Raw genomic sequence first — 19869 nt, 5'->3', positions numbered from 1 at the left:
ACACTGTAAAAAATTTTAAGCCAGTACAACAAAAAAAAATCTTGGTACTAATTTCCCCTAGCTTTTTCTTGTTTACTCAACTTTTGTAAATAACAGTTAAACTGACTGAAATTAAGTTGTCAGTCATACAAAAAATGTTTAGTTGAGTTAACTTAAGATTGTTAGTTTTCTGGAGAGGTCCAACTATTCTTTAACAAACTTTAAGTTGGGACAACTCAACATTTTTTGTCTGAAGAACTCAATGTCTTAAGTTGAGTGAACAAAAAAATGCTATTGGAAATTGGGTACTAAGAAATAATACGTTATGGCTGGAAACTACAATAGCATTGCCCAAGACAAAAACTGAAAACAGCAAGTTAACACAACAAAACATTTATTCCAAACAGCAATTTACTTTCACAAGCATGTGTAAGGCAATTAAATGAAATTTGTGTATTTGAGTCCTTTTGGATACTCAATGTTTAGCGCATAGAGAAGTCCAAAGAGTACCATGAAAGCAGTGGGAAAGTCAGGTACGTCCTCCACAACCACAGTTTCCTCCAGGATGATGGCGAGGTTTTGACATCTCTTTGTTGCCTGCGAGAGATTGTCCTCCATGACTTCAAGAATGCCCAGTTTCACTCCTCTTGTGTACGTCTCCTCTAAATCAGTGTCCTTAGAAATTATATAAATGTCATGAAAAATGGTGAAGTACAAATATAAAAATTGCAAACAAAGCATGGCATTATGTGCTAACCTGACGTAAATACTTGATGAAAACACTTGATGAAAACAAGCCACATGCAAACCATATAAGGAACTTTATTAAATATAACAAAGCATTTAATAAAATAACAGTAATCAATGAAAATATGAGATGAACAAAAAGCTGAAAACCTACCACACAAGTCTTTGATATTGCATCTCGCTCCCTGAGGTACAAGGGGAGTGAGTCCCTGTAGAGCCGTAGAGTATCTTTATGATACAATGTCTGTTGTCTGTAAGAGAGAAATAAATCATTTTAATTATGATTTACTTCTGCATGATTACTTAAAGGGATAGACAAAAATTTAAATTAGCCCATGATTTACTCACCCTCAAGTCATCCTAGGTGTATATGACATTCTGTCATATGGCCATCTGTCGGAAGCTAGTTATTTTAGTTAATAAAGTTTTAAATGTGGATATTTCTCTCACACGAAAGCATTGCTTCACTTCAGAAGGAGCACTTTTATGATGGATAGATGCACTTTTATGGACTTCAAAACAGAAACAGCCATTCACTGCCATCATAACGCTTGGAAGAGCAAGGATATTTTTTGAATGCAAATCAAATTTTATTCATCTGGAAGGAGAATATCATATACACCTAGGATGACTTGAGGGTGAGTAAATCATTTCATTTTTGGGAGAACTAACCCTTTAAAGATCATTGAGTGTCACTGAATGTGTATTAGAGATGGGCAAAGGGTCAGAAATGAAGTGGGGCTTAGGGCAACAACAACAATAACAAAAAATAATCCACAAAAACTGATTACAAAAAGCCTAAAATGTAATCTATACATTCACAATCTTTTAGTGGTTATATCTTTAAATCTTTATAATTAATGTGACAGATTTTTGTGGCAATTATTTTGTCTTTGAGCACCCAAAAATATATAGAATATCTTCGGTTACTCAAAAAGAGTAAATAATTGTCACAAAAGTGTCACATTAGTATAAAGATTGTGCCTAATAATTTTGCACGCACTTCGATTTTCTGATCATATTTTTTTTTTCCACTAACATTTTACCAATTCCAAACCACATTAAATCTTAACTACTATTCATTTTGTATTTAATCATTTATAAGTGATATATAATTGTTCATAAAGGCTGGAAATGAACCACGCCTTATATTCAAGTGTACATAATTATGAGGCTCCTTTTCTATTACTGATACAATTAGCAAAAAGAGATTTAACTCAGACTGAAAAAAAAATATATATATTATTAAAATGTCCATGAGAAGGTTCCAATACTAATGCAATACTAGAAATTGCAGTTTAAGGCATGACCATTGGACAGTGAAATGCTCATTGGGTCAGACAGAAGCAGGTAGAGAAGAAAATAAATGTTAACTGAAAAAGAATTAAGAATTAAGGTTAAGAATTAAGTGTGTAACCGTTAGGAACAATTTAGCACCACCATTTTCCAGAACTGCAACCTACCTGGAGTCTCCGGAAGTGTGTCGGGATCTCAGAGACTTAAGTTTTCATATTCCAGAATTTTTCATTTTTAGTCTGCCAGATTCTGGAAGATGAATTCTTCAATCATCTGTCTATAAAGCCCATACAAAAAATATGGATTCTTCATCCAACTTAAATCTCTGAGATCCTGACATGCTTCTGGAGACTCCAGGTGGGTTGCAGTTCTGGAAAATGGTGGTTCTGGAGACCAAATTGTTCCAGGTGTTCACACTTAATTCTTCACCTTAATTCTTAATTCTTTTTCAGTTAAGGTTTCTTTTCTTCTCTACCTGCTTCTGTCTGACCCATTGAGCATTTCACTGTCCAATGGTCATGCCTTAAACTGCAATTTCTAGTAGGGCTGCACGATTAATCGCATGCTATTCTCACGCGCATTTCGTCAGTAAAGCCGGTTCCCTGATTACCGCTAAATCGCCATCACCTGCTTTCAAATGAAGCGGCATTTAATAGACAGAGCCGTAGGTCACTGAAAAGCCACGCAATATCGCGTTCATATCGCAGATGAATCGCCTGCGATAATGAACGCGATATTGCGTGGCTTGTCCGTGAACTACGGCTCCGTCTATTAAAAGGCGCTGCGTTTAAAAACAGGTGATGGCAATTTAGCGGTAATCAGGGAACCGGCTTTACTGACGAAATGCGCGTGAGAATAGCATGCAATTAATCGTGCAGCCCTAATTTCTAGTATTGCATTAGTATTGCACCCTTCCCATGGACATTTAATAATTTTTTTTATCTGTAAAAAAATAAACATACAAAAAAGTCTAAGTCTAATAATCATGCACACCTGAATATAAGGCGTATTTTTTTTTTTTTTTTATTTCCAGCCTTCACAAACAATTATATATCACTTATTAGTTATTAAATACAAAATGAATAGTAGTTATTAAGATTAATGTGCCTGGAAATAAATGATCAGAAAATCAACGTGCCTAATAATTCTGCACGCACTGTATAACCACTCATTTCAAAAGATTCTTAAGTATAGGAATCATACCTGCTCATCAAAATGGTCCAGGATAATTTTAATTTTGTCTTTACTCTTTGCTCGATACATTTTGATGAGACAGTTTCTATATAAGAGCTGTCATGAAGGTCGTTTTAAGGTCCACACAAGTGATCCTTTGGAACTCTGTGCAAACCTGAGGAAGTGAAAGGAAAAAATCTGTTAACATTTAAATCTGTATGAAGACTTCAGATGCAAAAGCCTCTAAGTGCCGTCTGAAATTTTCTTCTAAAATGCGCATTTTTATCAAGCTCGTATGTTTAGGTTCAGTAATTTCACTTTAATGGCAATTAATAGGTCATTTTCATTTCCATTGAAGTGAAATAACTGAACATAAACATACAAGCTTATTAAATAATGCTCATTTTAGAAGAAAATTTCAGATGGCACTTAGAGGCTTTTGCATCTGAAGTCTTCATGTACAATCAGGACAAAATAATATATAGACAAAATGTAACTTACATTACAGGCCAGGCCATCTTTCTTTGATGACAGCAATAGTTGCTCATTGACTATTTCTTTTCTCCTGAGAGGAATGTAGTTTCCATTTTTCCATTTTTTTCCAACGAGGCAACTCAAGTCATATGCACGAGCCACTGTGCAGAAAAATCCATCGCAACAAAAGACAAAAACGTAATTATTAAATGTAACTGGATTAAAAATACAACTAGATTTCAATATGCAGTAATGTTGATAACTTACAAAGAAAAAGCAGCGGTGTCTCTATTTTTACCATCGACTAATTTAGGAATACAGAACATTATCCAATTGAATAATTTAGGAATATAGAGCAACAATCATCAAAAACCAAATAAGAGCACTCACCATAAATATTCCTCTGGATTATTATCACCCACGTGCTGTCTCTTCTTTCTTCTTCGGCCGTTTGCTGTTTCTCCCGGATAAAAAAGTATACGTTGCCGCCGGTTGACGCACAGCAAGATTGCGCAATGGTCACGTACTGGGGGCGTGGTTTAGCGCGAGAGGAAATGATAACGTTTATCGGAAAACATGCTGATAATTGCTGATATAAATCTAACAATTCAATAAAAAATGAACAGTCCACATACTCAGTTCGCAAACTAGTGAGATGAGAGCATTGGCGCCCACTACACTTATTAACGTAACTTCACAGAAAAAGTCTTCCTCCAAGGGTTCACAGTTGAGCACAATATAACTACTAATAGTAGTAGTAGTAGTAGCAAAGACTATAGAATAACATAGTATAATATAGTCTTAAAGGGACTTTGGTAGTAGTAATAATAATAATTATTATTATTATTATTATAATTATTATTATACTAATTTTATTATCATAATAAAATAATATTATTTGTACAGTATCCATACTTTAAATAATAATAATAATAATACCAACATAATTTATATAATATATAATATTTTTAATAATTATTATTAATATTAATTATTATTATCATTATTTTACAATAATAGTATTCAATTACTATTAATTTACAATTATACATTAAGCTCATTTAACTAAGTTAAATGATATAACTAAGTTATAAATAAGTAAAATAACTAAACACCAATTTTTCTTCACTGTCCCATAACCAAATGGTTGCATTTTATTCTAAAATTTGAATTTTGCATTTGCTTATGGGAGGGCAGTTCACTAAACGAGATTGACTTAACTCAAATAAATAAGTTAGCAGAAGTTTTTTGGTTGAACTTGCAAAGCTTTGTTCACAAAACTAATCGTTTTAAGTTTATGGAAAAACACCTGGATTGTGTTGAGTAAGTGTATTAAACATAGTTGTACTGACTTTTTCATAGATTTTTGCTGAGCCAACACAACAAAACCAGTTATTTGAACTTTTTTCAAGTTGGGTTTTTTACAGTGCAGTATCACAACATAGGTTTATTTGAATCAAAGCAAAAATAATTAGCTATGAAATAGAAAAGAAATACAGTACTGTAAAACATCAAATGCAGTGTTCCTCAACTTGCTTGCTTGTACTGTAAGAAACAAAACAGGAGTGCACTGCAAAACATGCTGTTCTTACTTAGAGTTTTTGTCTTGTTTCTAGTCAAAATATCTTAAAGATCTTAAATCAAGAAGCATTTTCTTGACAAGTAAAAATTATTTTCTTGTTTTCAGGAAAAATAAGTCAAAATTAAGTAAGTTTTTCCTGAAAACAAGAAAATAATTTTTACTTGTCAAGAAAATGCTTCTTGATTTAAGAACTTTAAGATATTTTGACTAGAAACTAGACAAAAACTCTAAGTAAGAACAGCATTTTTTGCAGTGTGAGAAGGTGGTACAGTATTTGTGGCCATAGACACAGTGTCTGATGAAGCATTATGATAAAATATTAGGCTACATCTATGGATATTGTAGTCTAATTGGTTCATGCTCCACACTAATTGGTGACAATGAATCTCGTTACCTTGAAACTTTCATGATTTACAGCAAACATGGAAGATTATTTGTCTGTTTCCATACAACTATGCATTAAGAGTAATGCAACATTTACTTATCATTTTGAGCAGTTGTATCAATTGATAGTTACAGTAGATCATTGTAAGGAAATGAATAGACACTCATTTGAAATGTAATGTGTGAATTGCCTTTTGAAATAGTTGTACTTTGATGTTAAGTTGTGTCATATTGAACGGGTGATTTTTGTTGAATGAACAAATGATCTAAGTTTTATGTGTATTGTATCCAAGCAATTGAGAAAACGGTTAGAGTTTTGAAAAATGTGCATTTTGATCATTGGTTGTGAGTTTTGTGTCTAGACTTGTGAAAAATGACATCAAGGTTCTGAAAATAGTAGCAAAGTGATTGTAAAAAACTGTAATTAGCAGATCACTTACAGTTTTTTTCAATTGCTAACATACTTTTGTCCATTCTGTAGTCACATTTTCAAAACTCTAAACACATTTAGCAGAACATCCGTCTGTTGTGGCCATACCATTAACACAATTCATGTCGTTTTCACACAAAATGCAATCAATTAACACATTTCTTAAATGCTTAAATTTTCTTTTCATATAAGCTACCTCATACCAAAATCATGGATCTTTCTCATCTTATTTGCAAATGCTTAAACACAGCAAGTCAGAAATGAAGACCCAATGATCCAATCTTTAAATATAGGATAAAACCTCTAATTTTTATAATTCAGTTTCCTTTAACTACAGTAATAGTATAATGCATGTAAGCCATTCTATATTTTTGGTTGAGTGTTGAATGTGTGCATTCTTGGCAACAGAAGTGAGTCATTATTTTACAGAATGTGCAGTAGAAAAAGAGAAGAAGAAGAAAGTAACAGAATTGCTCAGGGCAGCTACTGGTCAGATAAGTCCCCTATGCAGGACTTCAGTGTCCCTCTTGGTTGAAATCTCTTTCTGGGGTTGGGTGTGTGGTGTTGATGTTGCCCTCATAGAGGTTGGGATGGTGTCCCCTTGGTAGTTAGTGCCCTACGCAGACCACATTTTCTGCATATATGGAACAGTGGTAGTGGAATCGTTGTAGTAAAAGCTTTACATGAAGCTTTTACTGAAATGAAAACATGAAATTGCATTGATCAACAACAAATCCAACATACATGGCCTTTGGTTACTGTTGAAGCTTTTTTTCCACCACAGAATAAAAACATATAAAAGGTAATTGTGACTTTTTATCTCACAATTCTATTTTTTTTATTTTTTATTTTTTTATTTTGCAATTGTGAATATACATCTCACAATTCTGACTTTTCCCCCTCCGAATTGTGATATGTAAACTATAGGAATTGAGTTGTGAGATAAAAAGACATAATTACCTTTTTTATTTTCTATTCATGGCAGAAATAAGCTTTCATAGGTTCCACGTGTAAGTGAAAAAAACAGAGATGCACAGTCCAGCATTCTTCCTCCTCTCCCATACCTCTTCTTCTCCCTTGTCCTGATCCAACTTCTCCTTTCCTCCTTCATCTATTCTTCTCCCTTACCCAGATATTATTTTCTCTCTGCTCCTCTGTGTTGTTCTTCATCCACACTGAACAAATCCGATTTAAAGAGTCCTATTTTACTGTGTATGTCCATGTAATGAAAAGAAGTTCAAACCCTGACTATGCTTCCAACTGAGATTGGAATCTGTTATTTCTCAATATTTCAGTGGATCTGCTAATTAAAAATGCTTATCAATTGTTTCAGTATTTGTTGTATGTATTTTTTTCAATACTTTTGAGCTGTTGTTGTTGCAGAACAATGGATTTCATATTTTCTCCAGTTAGAACCGAAACATGATGCAGTTTTCATAATGCCATCAACTGTTAGTATTTTGACAGTCATTGTGCTTTGATTGACTATATGTTCATGTTGAATAGAAAACTAGTGCTATGTTTTGACAGAACGACTCGATTTTGAATCAGGTTTGCTGTGTTTTGATAGAGTTAGTATATGTTTAAAAAGGTTTTTAGCGTTTTGAAGGAGGAAAGGAAAAGTTGAATCAGGACAAGGGAGAAGAAGAGGTATAGGAGAGGAGGAAGAATGTGTGCTGGATTGTGCATCTCTATGGTTTTCCCCCTTACACATGTGGAACCTATGAAAGTTTATTTCTGCCATGAATAGAAAATAAAAAAAAAAAGGTAACTGTGACTTTTTATCTTACAATTCTTACTTTTTTTTCTCTCAATTCCTAGTTTATATCTCACAATTCTGAGGAAAAAAAAAGTCAGAATTGTGAGATGTAAACTCACAATTGCAAAATAAATATTTTTGATTTTTATGCTTTTTTATTCTGTGGTGGAAAAAAGCTTCCATAGTAACCAAAGACCATGTATGTTGGATTTGTTGTTGGTTTTCATTTAAAAGCTTTATACTACAACAATTCCACTACCACTGTTCCATATTTACAAAATATGTGATCTGCATATGGCACTAGCTTACCAAGTGGACACCATCCCACCCTCTATGGGGGCAACATCAACACCACACACCCAACCCCAGAAAGAGATTTCAACCAAGGGGGCAACTGAAGTTCTGCATATATGGGGACTCATTTGACCAGTGGCTGCCCTGAGCAATTCTGTTACTTTCTTCTTCTTCTTCTTCTCCTTTTCTACTGCACATTCTATAAAATAATGACTCACTTCTGTTGCCAAGAATGCACACATTCAACACTCAACCAAACATGTAGAATGGCTTACATGCAATATACTTTTACTACAGTAAAAGGAAAGTGAATTTTAAAAACTATGAATTTCATATTTTCTGTTGGTTGAACTGAAACATGACAAGTAAATACAGTTTTCGTAATGCCATCAACTGTTAGTATTTTGACAGTCATTGCGTTTGATTGACTATATGTTCATGTTGGATAGAAAACTAGTGCTATGTTTTGACAGAACGACTCAATTTTGAATCAGGTTTGCTGTATTTTGATAGAGTTAGTTTGTGTTGAAAAAGGTTTTTAGCATTTTGAAATGCAGAGTTTGTGTTTATTTAACAAAATATGGTTTTGGGCAGAAAATTATCTATTTGGCCACATGTGTGATGTATGTGTGTTGCTGTGTTAAGAGTTTAGAAAAAGTACTTTAAGTATTGGTAAACGCTTGTTAGCAATTGAAAAAAACTGTAAATATACTTACGTAAAATAATAAAACTAAATAATAATAATAATAATAATTAATAGTTGTTTTGTACTTTTTATTTTGTTTTGCAAAATACTTTTGCTGCTATTGAGGTGGAATACAGGTAAGGTTAGGAACAGGTTTCATGCATAGTTAAGTTTTAAAAGGTGGGTTAAGGGGTAGGGCTAGGGTCAACATTGTAACTTTCAGATGTAATTACATGCAGATAGTTCAACGTAAATACATACTATATATGAACATAATAAGTCCAATGTACACTATATTGCCAAAAGTTTTGGGATGCCTGCCTTTACGTGCACATGAAATTTAATGACATCTCATTCTTAATTCGTAGGGTTTAACATGGAGTTGGCCCACCCTTTGCAGCTATAACAGCCTCAATTCTTCTGGGAAGGCTTTCCACAAGGTTTAGGAGTGTGTTTATGGGAATTTTTGACCATTCTTCTAGAAGTGAATTTGTGAGGTCAGGCAGTGATGTCGGCAAGAAGGCCTGCCTCACAGTCTCCACTCTAATTCATCCTACAGGTTTTCTATCGGGTTGAGGTCAGGACTCTGTGCAGGCCAGTCAAGTTATTCCACACCAAACTTTATGGACCTTGCTTTGTGCACTGGTGCGCAGTCATGATTTGAACAGGAAGGGACTATCCCCAAACTGTTCCCACAAAGTTGAGAGCATGAAATTGTCCAAAATGTCTTGGTATGCTGAAACATTAAGACTTCCTTTCACTGGGTCAAGCCCAACCCCTGAAAAACAACCCCACACCATAATCCCACCTCCACCAAACTTTACACTTGGCACAATGCAGTCAGGCAAGTACCGTTCTCCTGGCAACCACCAAACCCAGACTCATCCATCAGATTGCCAGACAGAGAAGCGTGATTCGTCACTCCAGAGAACACGTCTCCACTGCTCTAGAGTCCAGTGGCTGCGTGCTTTACACCATTGCATCCGACACTTTGCATTGCACTTGGTGATGTAAGGCTTGGATGGAACTGCTCGGCCATGGAAACCCATTCCTTGAAGCTCTCTACGCACTGTTCTTGAGCTAATCTGAAGGCCACATGAAGTTTGGAGGTCTGTAGCTATTGACTCTGCAGAAAGTTGGCGACTTCTGCGCACTGTGAGCCTCAGGATGTGCTGACCACGCTCTGTGATTTTACGTGGCCTACCACTTCGTGGCTGAGTTGCTGTTCTTCCCATTTGCTTCCACTTTGTTAAGATACCACTAACAGTTGACGTGGAATATTTAGTAGTGAGGAAATTTCACGAATGGACTTATTGCACAGGTGGCAACCTATCACTGTACTACGCTTGAATTCACTGAGCTCCTGAGAGCGACCCATTATTTCACAAATGTTTGTAGAAGCAGTCTGCAAGCCTAGGTGCTTGATTTTATACACCTCTGGCCATGGAAGTGATTGGAATGCCTGAATTCAATGATTTGGAGGGGTGTTCCAGTACTTTTGGCAATATAGCATATCAAATTATTGTAGGTCCAAAATTTCCACTGTCATTTCCACTGGTCTTTTCCTCGCACTTAATGGTTCAGGTCTTACTCTTACTGAGGCAGAATAGAGACTAGATCAAGGGGTTTCAGCTGGAGCTTGTTGAAGAGTTGAAGGGGTGAAATTCCCTGTGACCTTCAATAGGCTGACGGGAGAGAGCTGTGTGATTATTATGATGTGTTGTCTATGACATCATTAGATTCAGCAGCAGTTGCTCTTCTTGTTCTAAGCCAAACAAGAGAGCAGGAGATAGCTGATGAGGATGAAGATGGTGAGCCTTCTGAATCCTCAAAACCACCCTGCCCCCATGTATGTACAGCTGTGTGAGATTATGGAACGTGCCTCTGGCAGACTGCGGCTGCCATTGGAGCAGGTTAAGAAAGAAACCGCTCATGGACAGTTCATCGAATGGTTCGTCCGAACGGTTCCTTTTTTGCCATAATTCTCCAGCCACCGTAAGTTTTTCATTCCTTCTTGATCTTCATACTGAGATTGAGAAGGCATGGAAGCAACTGTATTCAGCTCGCATTGATCAACATCAGCAGGTTAATTCGCTGATGTTGATGGAGTGAGTATTGGTACACGTTGACGCCTCCTACTGACGAGATGAGTGCAACTATCTCGTGATATAGGTAGGCTCCAATGCTTTATACGCAGCAGCAGGTCAGGCAGGTGTTGCTTAAACCCAATGTCTGTTTGTAAGCATATCAGTTAGACCTGCTGAGATTGGCTTGGTAGGTTTCTTATATTTATATCCGTTTCTGGTAACATATGGGTAACACTTTACAATAAGGTTGTATTAGTTAACATTAGTTAATGCATTAGTTAACGTTAACTAACCATGAACAACACCTCTGTTCAGCATTAGTTAATGTTTGTTAACGTTAACTCACGCATGTATTAATGCATCTATTCATGTTAACAGCGCAAGTAGTTAACATTAGTTAATGCATTAGTTAATCATTGTTAACATTAAATCATGCATATATTAATGAATCTATTCATATTAACAGCGCAAGTAGTTAACATTAGTTAATGCATTAGATAACATGAACTAATCATGAACAATGCCTCTTATTTAGCCTTAATGTTTTAAGGTTAACTTACTGTACTTACATTAGTTTATGTAGCAGTTGACACATTTCTAACTCTCCACTCATACTAAAATAAGGTAAAAAATACCATTGTGTACCTTATCAGCATTATTTATTAACAAGGCATTGATTTGGGCTGTAAATATAATTACGAAGTGCAAACCATCTGAACATTAACAGATATGTTGTTCATGTTTATATGCATTTTACTATCATTACTTACATTCAACAAAGCATTTATTAATGGAATTTGTGAACCTTATTGTAAAGTGTACACTATTTCATCATTAACTGATGAGTTACCAACATTTGTAGACCCTTTATTAACATGACTTACCATTAACAAAGCATTTATTAATGGGATTTGTGAACCTTATTGTAAAGTGTACACTATTTCATCATTAACTGATGTGTTACTAACATTTGTAGATCCTTTATTAACATGACTTACCCTTAACAAAGCATTCATTAATGAAATTAAACGATATTTTGAGCCAATAATCCACACCTACCCATAAACCTACCCATAACCATTTCTTAAATCTCCGTACAGTTATAAATAAAAGAATAAGAGACAAGCGTAATCACAATAATTTATTTTTTTGCAAAAATGTCAAAAGTTGTACCGAAAGTACGTTAGTTCAAATGATGATGAAGTTGCAGTCGCAGTCCTCTCTGGCGGTAATAGTTTTAATAGGATACAGAGCAGAATTTAAGATAATAATCCATGAAAATATGATGAATCCGGCTTCTCTCCGTGAAGGCGCGCACTCAAATGTCAATCCACTGAAACACGGCATGTCGCAATCTGTGACGAAGCAGGTGAGAACCAATGAGCGTTTGATATCAGTGCCGTAAACCATGCCGTAACGGATCTCGTGGGCGCGCGCGACTTTTAAAAATTTGAATATTAGCGAGCGCGGGCTTTGACTATGACGGTCGCTGCTGAGAATGAAGATGAAGAACAACGGAAAAAACGCAGAATTTGGATATGTTCCTTACAAACATATGGATTATAAAGATTTGGAGTACAGCGAACAAATAAAGTTGATGTGATTTGTGAATTTTTGTTGTGTTTTGGTGTGTCTTATGCATTGTCAGTCACTGCATAGGAGAAAACGCCTCACAGCAAACAAACTAAATATTACAAAATGGGTAAACAATTACAGACATTTTATTTTTCATTTAAATGCTTTGTTAATGGTAAGTCATGTTAATAAAGGATCTACAAATGTTAGTAACACATCAGTTAATGATGAAATAGTGTACACTTTACAATAAGGTTCACAAATTCCATTAATAAATGCTTTGTTAATGGTAAGTCATGTTAAAGAGTCAACAAATGTTAGTAACTCATCAGTTAATGATGAAATAGTGTACACTTTACAATAAGGTTCACAAATTCCATTAATAAATGCTTTGTTAACGGTAAGTCGTGTTAATAAAGAGTCAACAAATGTTAGTAACTCATCAGTTAATGATGAAATAGTGTACACTTTACAATAAGGTTCACAAATTCCATTAATGAATGCTTTGTTAATGGTAATTCATGTTAATAAAGGGTCAACAAATGTTAGTAACACATCAGTTAATGTTGAAATAGTGTACACTTTACAATAAGGTTCACAAATTCCATTAATAAATGCTTTGTTAATGGTAAGTCATGTTAATAAAGGGTCAACAAATGTTAGTAACACATCAGTTAATGTTGAAATAGTGTACACTTTACAATAAGGTTCACATATTCCATTAATAAATGCTTTGTTGAATGTAAGTAATGATAGTAAAATGCATAAACATGAACAACATATCTGTTAATGTTCAGATGGTTTGCACTTCAGAATTATATTTACAGCCCAAATCAATGCCTTGTTAATAAATAATGCTGATAAGGTACACAATGGTATTTTTTACCTTAATTTAGTGTGAGTGAGTGGAGAGTTAGAAATGTGTCAACTGCTACATAAACTAATGTAAGTACAGTAAGTTAACCTTAAAACATTAAGGCTAAATAAGAGGCATTGTTCATGATTAGTTCATGTTATCTAATGCATTAACTAATGTTAACTACTTGTGCTGTTAATATGAATAAACACAATGGCATTTTTACCTTTAGCGTAGATGAGTTAAAAATGATCACTCTTAGTGTGTCAACCGCTACATAAACTAATATGCACAGTAAGTTAACCTTAAAACATTAAGGCTATTTGCAGGCATTGCCCATTATTTCATATTATCTAATGCATTACCTAATGTTAACTACTTAACACTGTTAACATGAATAGATGCATTAATATATGTGTGAGTTAACGTTAACAATGATTAACTAATGTTGAACAGCTAGGTGTTGTTGGTTAGGTAATGTTAACTAATTGAATTAACTAATGTTAACTAATTGTGCAGTTAACATGAATACATGCATTAATATATCCGTGAGTTAACGTTAATAAACATTAACTAATGCTGAACAGAGGTGTTGTTAATGTTAATTAATGCATTAACTAATGTTAACGACTTGCACTGTCAACGTGAATACATGCGTTAATATATGCGTGAGTTAACATTAACAAAGTTTAACTAATGCTGAACAGAGGTGTTGTTCATGGTTAGTTAATGTTAACTAATGTTAACTAATTTAACTAATTGCACTGTTAACATGAATAGATGCATTAATATATGCGTGTTAACGTTAACAAAGTTTAACTAATGCTGAACAGAGGTGTTGTTCATGGTTAGTTAACGTTAACTAATGCATTAACTAATGTTAACTAATACAACCTTATTGTAAAGTGTTACCCATTTGATAATAACTGCACACTATGAAGCATTAGTTAAGCATTAGTAAATAGTTAATTCATCACTTAAAGCATTAATAGTAGGGGTGTAACAATACATCAGTATAGATCGATACATCAATCTAATGTCTAACGATCCGATGCATCGATGCAATGCGTAAAAAATCGATACCTGTGGGCTAATTATAGAGGCACCTTTGTTTTAACACTCTCCACATTTTCACACAATATCAGTCTATGCATTATCGCCAACGCGTGCATTCTCATTTAAACTACCTTTTAAATGACACTCGGGACAGTTGATGGAACTTTCACTGAAAGAATATGGTCAATAAACTGCCGCATAGGAGCGCCGCACGCTGTGACTCTGTGTTGCTTCAAGCGCATCATTCTGCACACGGGATGTGCGCAAGTGCTTTGTGCCGCTCTGTATTAGAGCCTTTATAATACATTTGCACAATGAAAGAATATTAATAGCCTGTCTTGTTTTGTCATACCTATAATATGTTGTTGCTTCATTAAAAACCTGCGCTATACATTTAAAAGAAATGTCGGTAACACTTTATAATAACTGCACACTATGAAGCATTAGTTAAGCATTAGTTAATAGTTATTTCATCACTTATAAAGCATTAATAGACATTAGTAAGTGTTTATAAATACAGTATAATTGTTTATTCTTGTTTATAAGCATATCTATAATGTGTTTAATAATTGTATTTTCATACTTTATTAATAATCAATTTATCATTTCTAAATTAAGTATTACATTATTTACAAACCAGTTATTTAGGAGTTGTCAGTAGTTCATTTAGTAAGTGTAAGTAAATGATTAATAAACTATTTAAACATTCATTTATACATATTATTTAGACACATAGTAATAGTTACTTAGTGTGTTAGTAAATGTTTTATTAACACATATTCCTACTGCAATTCATGATTAATTCAGGTAGTTATAAAACATTTAGAAGTAGTCAGTTAACTATTTTTGTGAGCTCATCTAAAGTGAGGACTATTTATGCTTTGTAAAGCTTTTATAAATGAGATTTAAAGTCATGTCTTCTGCATGCTGTTCTCTAAGTTTTAAAGTTAGTACCGAGGTAATTTTGACACTAGGAATATGTTAATAAAGCATTTATTAACACACTGAGTAACTAATACTATATGTCTAAATAATAAGATGCATAAATGTACATTTAAATATTTTATTAATCATTTACTGACACTTCCTAAATGATCTTATGAACCACTGACAACTCCTAAATTACTGGTTTGTGAATAATGTAATACATAATTTAGAAATGATAAATTGTCATTAATAAAGTATGAAAATACAATTATTAAACTCATTATAGATATGCTTATAAATCAAGAACAAAGCATTTATAGCTGTATTTAATGGCTTACTAATGTCTATTCATGTTTTATAAATGAGGAATTAACTATTTACTAATGCTTAACTAATGCTTCATAGCGTGAGTTATTCTAAAGGTTACCGAAATGTCTTTTAATTATGTGTGTGTGTGTGTGTGTGTGTGTGTGTGTGTGTGTGTGTGTGTGTGTGTGTGTGTGTGTGTATATGTATTCCTTGTTTATCAGTTTTTTGACATTACACATTTTAGCACAGAACTAAAATACTTTCTTGACTGTTGTCATGTCATAAGCTGACATGACATTAGATTACTGTGTGAATTTTTTATTTGTGGATGTCCCAATCAGGGTTCAGGATGTGAAATTTTGAAATAAATGTTTGTTATATATTTTGGATGCTGTTGTGAGTTAATAAAAATTTAACTGGTTGTGTAAAATAGGCTCAAAATATCGAAATATTGATCGAATTGAATCGTATCATAATCGTATCACAGAACTTTTTGAGGTATCGGTAAATATCGAATCGCTGGCTATGAGAATCGATATTGTATTGAATCGTGATGAACTGTCCGATTTACAAACCTAATTAATAGACAGTAGTAATAGTAAATAGTTTATAAATACAGCTATAAATGCTTTATTCTTGATTTATAAGCATATGTATAATGTGTTTAATAATTGTATTTTCATACTTTATTAATAATCAATTTATCATTTCTAAATTATGTATTACATTATTTACAAACCAGTTATTTAGGAGTTGTCAGTGGTTCATAAGATCATTTAGGAAGTGTAAGTAAATGATTAATAAACTATTTAAACATTAATTTATACATCGTATTATTTAGACAGTAATATTTACTTAGTGCATTAATAAATGCTTTATTAACACATATTCCTACTGCAATTCATGATTAATTCAGGTAATTATAAAACATTTAGAAGTGGTCAGTTAACTATTTTTGTGAGCTCATCTAAAGTGAGGACTATTTATGCCTCGTAAAGCTTTTGTAAATGAGATTTAAAGATTCAGTGATCTTCTGCACTGCTGTTCTCTAATGTTTGTAAAGTTGGTACTGAGGTAGTTTTGACACTAGGAATATGTGTTAATAAAGCATTTATTAACACACTAATTAACTAATACTCTATGTCTAAATAATAAGATGCATAAATGTACATTTAAATATTTTATTAATCATTTACTTACACTTTCTAAATGATCTTATGAACCACTGACAACTCTTAAATAACTGGTTTGTGAATAATGTAATACATAATTTAGAAATGATAAATTGATCTTTAACAAAGTATGAAAATATAATTATTAAACTCATTATAGACATGCTTATAAATCAAGAACAAAGCATTTATAGCTGTATTTATAAATGGCTTACTAATGTCTATTAATGTTTTATAAATGATGAATTGACTATTTACTAGTGCTTAACTAATGCTTAACTAATGCTTCATAGTGTGAGTTATTATAAAGTGTTACCCAGTTTCCTGTTTATGATGCAGACTAGGGCCCTGAAGTTCCATTAGGTTAGCTGGTATGATATATTATTAGGGTAGTACTTTGTTTGTCCCCTTTTTTTGATGTGTTGGCTTCAGATAATTAAGCCACCATTCATATGTATTCAGATGTCGGCTGTAACTAAGCTGCACTGTTAGCCACATTTTGGTTTATTAACTTTCTCCTCTGGTAAATGCTAGAGTTTTGAGATTAGTTTTCACTAACTTTAGATAGATCTATGTTTAGCGTCGGCCTTACAGGCCACCCGACATTGTATGCTTTAGAGGCTGTTGTTTTCTTAGCCCCAGGCAGATCTATGTTTATGTGTTGGCCTTATAGGTCCACAGCTATGGCTGGCCTAGGCTAGAACTAGGGTTTAGGCATTCTGCTAGTAGCATTTATGCCCTTTTTATACTACCCCTGTTATGTGGTATAGTTTTCCTAGTTTTGGCCTCCTCTTATCAGAGTTATCAGGCCAAGGCCCATTGTCCCTTCGGTGTAGGTGCAAATTAGATAGCAGCTAAGATAGCAGACTATTGCTAAGTCTCCCTGGTGCCGTTGTCTCAGGCAGTGTAAGCCCCTTTTCACTATATGAATAGAAACTTTGTTGCTGTGGCCCCGCTCCCCCAGAACTATCTAGTGGTACTTTGACTTCAGTTTTTCCCCTGAACCCCTTGAACTATGTTCAAGCTTGAGTGATATAGTTGTAGCTTTTTATGAAAGCTCCTGTTCCCTAGGGTTCAGTACAGATTGTATCTGTTTTTGGTGAGAATTTCTGATGTGAAGTACCCACCCTGTATTTTTCAGGGTTGGATTAATAGTACTCCCTTGTTGTTCAAGGTTTTTGTGCTTTAATATGATAGTTCTGATTCCTGCCCTACACTTTGTGAGCTCAGTAACTCTAATACTGCCACAGACTAGCACCCTTGTGTTCTGGAGTAGTAGGCCTGACTTTGGCCTCATTTAGAGTATGGTGAGTATGGCAGTTTGTACTCCCCTTGCTCTAGGGTAAAAAGTGTTTTTACTGAGTATATTGCCTGTTGGAATGTATAAGCTCAGGTTGAGTTTATAAAGCTAACCTCAAGCTCCCTTAGAGCTTGAACACTGCCACAAGCTGACGCTAGTGTTGTGTGAAGTAGAAGGCTTCGTTTGGGCCTCCTTCAGAGTACAATAGCTTGTTGTATTCAAGGCTTGTTGATAGATGTTTCAGTTAGAGTTTGCTCACTTGGAAACTAGCACTGCCACAGGCTGACGCCCGTGTCATTCTGAAGTCGCAGGTCCTGTTTGGACCTCCCTCAGAGCATGATGACGTAAGTTTGTACTCCTCTTGCTTAAAGAGTAAAAAGTGTTGTTGCTGAGTACATTGCCTGTTGGAATGTGTGGATAAAATTAAGCTCAGGTTGAGCTAAACTATAGTAGTCAACATTTAAAGTGGATCAAAAAAAATCATCAAAGTTGTCCTAAGAACTAAGCTGTTCTAAGAAGAAAGTTTTATGACAACTTTGATGAAAGGTTTTGATCCACTTAAAATGTTGACTACTGTAGTTAACCTCACTGAATAGTTTGGTTCTAAGGTTTGGCTCCCTTAGAGTTTAGACTGCCACTGGCTGACGCCCGTGTTATTCTGAGGTCTCAGGTCCTGTTTGGACCTCATTCAGAGCATGATGGTGTAAGTTTGTACTCCTCTTGCTTAAAGAGTAAAAAGTGTTTTTACTGATTACATTGCCTGTTGGAATGTGTGCTCAGGTTGAGCTAAACTAGTCAACCTCACTGGAAAGTTTGGTTCTCAGATTTGGCTCCCTTAGAGCATAGACACTGCCACTAGCTGACACCCATGTCATTCTGAAGTTGTAGGTCCTGTTTGGACCTCCTCTAGAGCACGATGGCGTAAGTTGTACTCCTCTTGCTTTAAGAGTAAAAAGTGTTTTTACTGAGTACACTGCTTGTTGGAATGTGTTGAGGTAAACTGTAATATGTGGGCACTCTACAGTCTCATCTGCTAGTTAAACTTGGTTCATTCTGAGCGAGTTCCATGTTTGTGGAATCTTGCTTATCAGCAAGCTAGATGTTCTAGGTGTGTGGCCTTCACAGCCCGCCCTTTAAGCTTTCCAAAAAGCGTCATGTTGCAGGCCCCTTCTGGGGGCTCCATGATTCTGTGCCTACAGTATGGTTTATCTGTTAGGTTGAGCTTTGTACTCCCCTTGTTTGAGGGTTGTCCTGCATAGTACTTAGCTCCCGAAACTGGTCAGTGGTCGGAGGCCTCTCAGAGGCCTCCATACTGGTATGTAGTCCCCTTGTTGGGTTCCTTTAGAGTGCACAGCCTCCTCAGTGCAAATAATCATGCGCTGAGTAGATCCTAGGATTGAGCAGAATGTTACTCCCCTCATTGGTTAGGGTAAAAAGCGCTTAGCTGAGTCCTGCTCTCCAGGATGCCCGTCTCTACGCTCTGGTCTGAGTTGGTTACTGCCTCTTTGCAGTCACTCTTACTGGATATCTTCTTTGAAGAAATGTGATTGGAGACTCAGTGATCAGACAGGTTGTTGGCCAAGACTAGGTTTCTGTAAAGTAGACCAGGTCAGGCCTCTTTGGTGGCAATCAGGGTCGAGTACTTTCCCCTGACTAGTAACTGGCTAGGGTTCCTTCGGGCCCCCTGGCCATATTCTCTTAAAGGTACCCTCTTTTCTTTGTAGAGAAGTTTGGTTCCAGAAGCCTTTGAGCGACCTTGGTAGGCCTTCTGCGGAAGGCCTCTT

The 19869-nt window shown here is 34.9% G+C and overlaps 1 long non-coding RNA gene across 1 annotated transcript; it reads right to left on the bottom strand.

Moving 5' to 3' along the window:
* Positions 1 to 488: 488 nt before the first annotated feature.
* Positions 489 to 1954, bottom strand: LOC125257036. Its single transcript, XR_007182235.1, has 2 exons — positions 881 to 1954; positions 489 to 654 (listed from the first exon to the last, which is right to left on the bottom strand). It is a non-coding gene; the product is annotated as an uncharacterized LOC125257036 (long non-coding RNA).
* Positions 1955 to 19869: the final 17915 nt, after the last annotated feature.

This window comes from Megalobrama amblycephala, linkage group LG21, assembly GCF_018812025.1.
Source record: "Megalobrama amblycephala isolate DHTTF-2021 linkage group LG21, ASM1881202v1, whole genome shotgun sequence".
NCBI classification, from domain to species: Eukaryota; Metazoa; Chordata; class Actinopteri; order Cypriniformes; family Xenocyprididae; genus Megalobrama; species Megalobrama amblycephala.
This window is presented reverse-complemented; position numbering and strand designations above follow the sequence as displayed.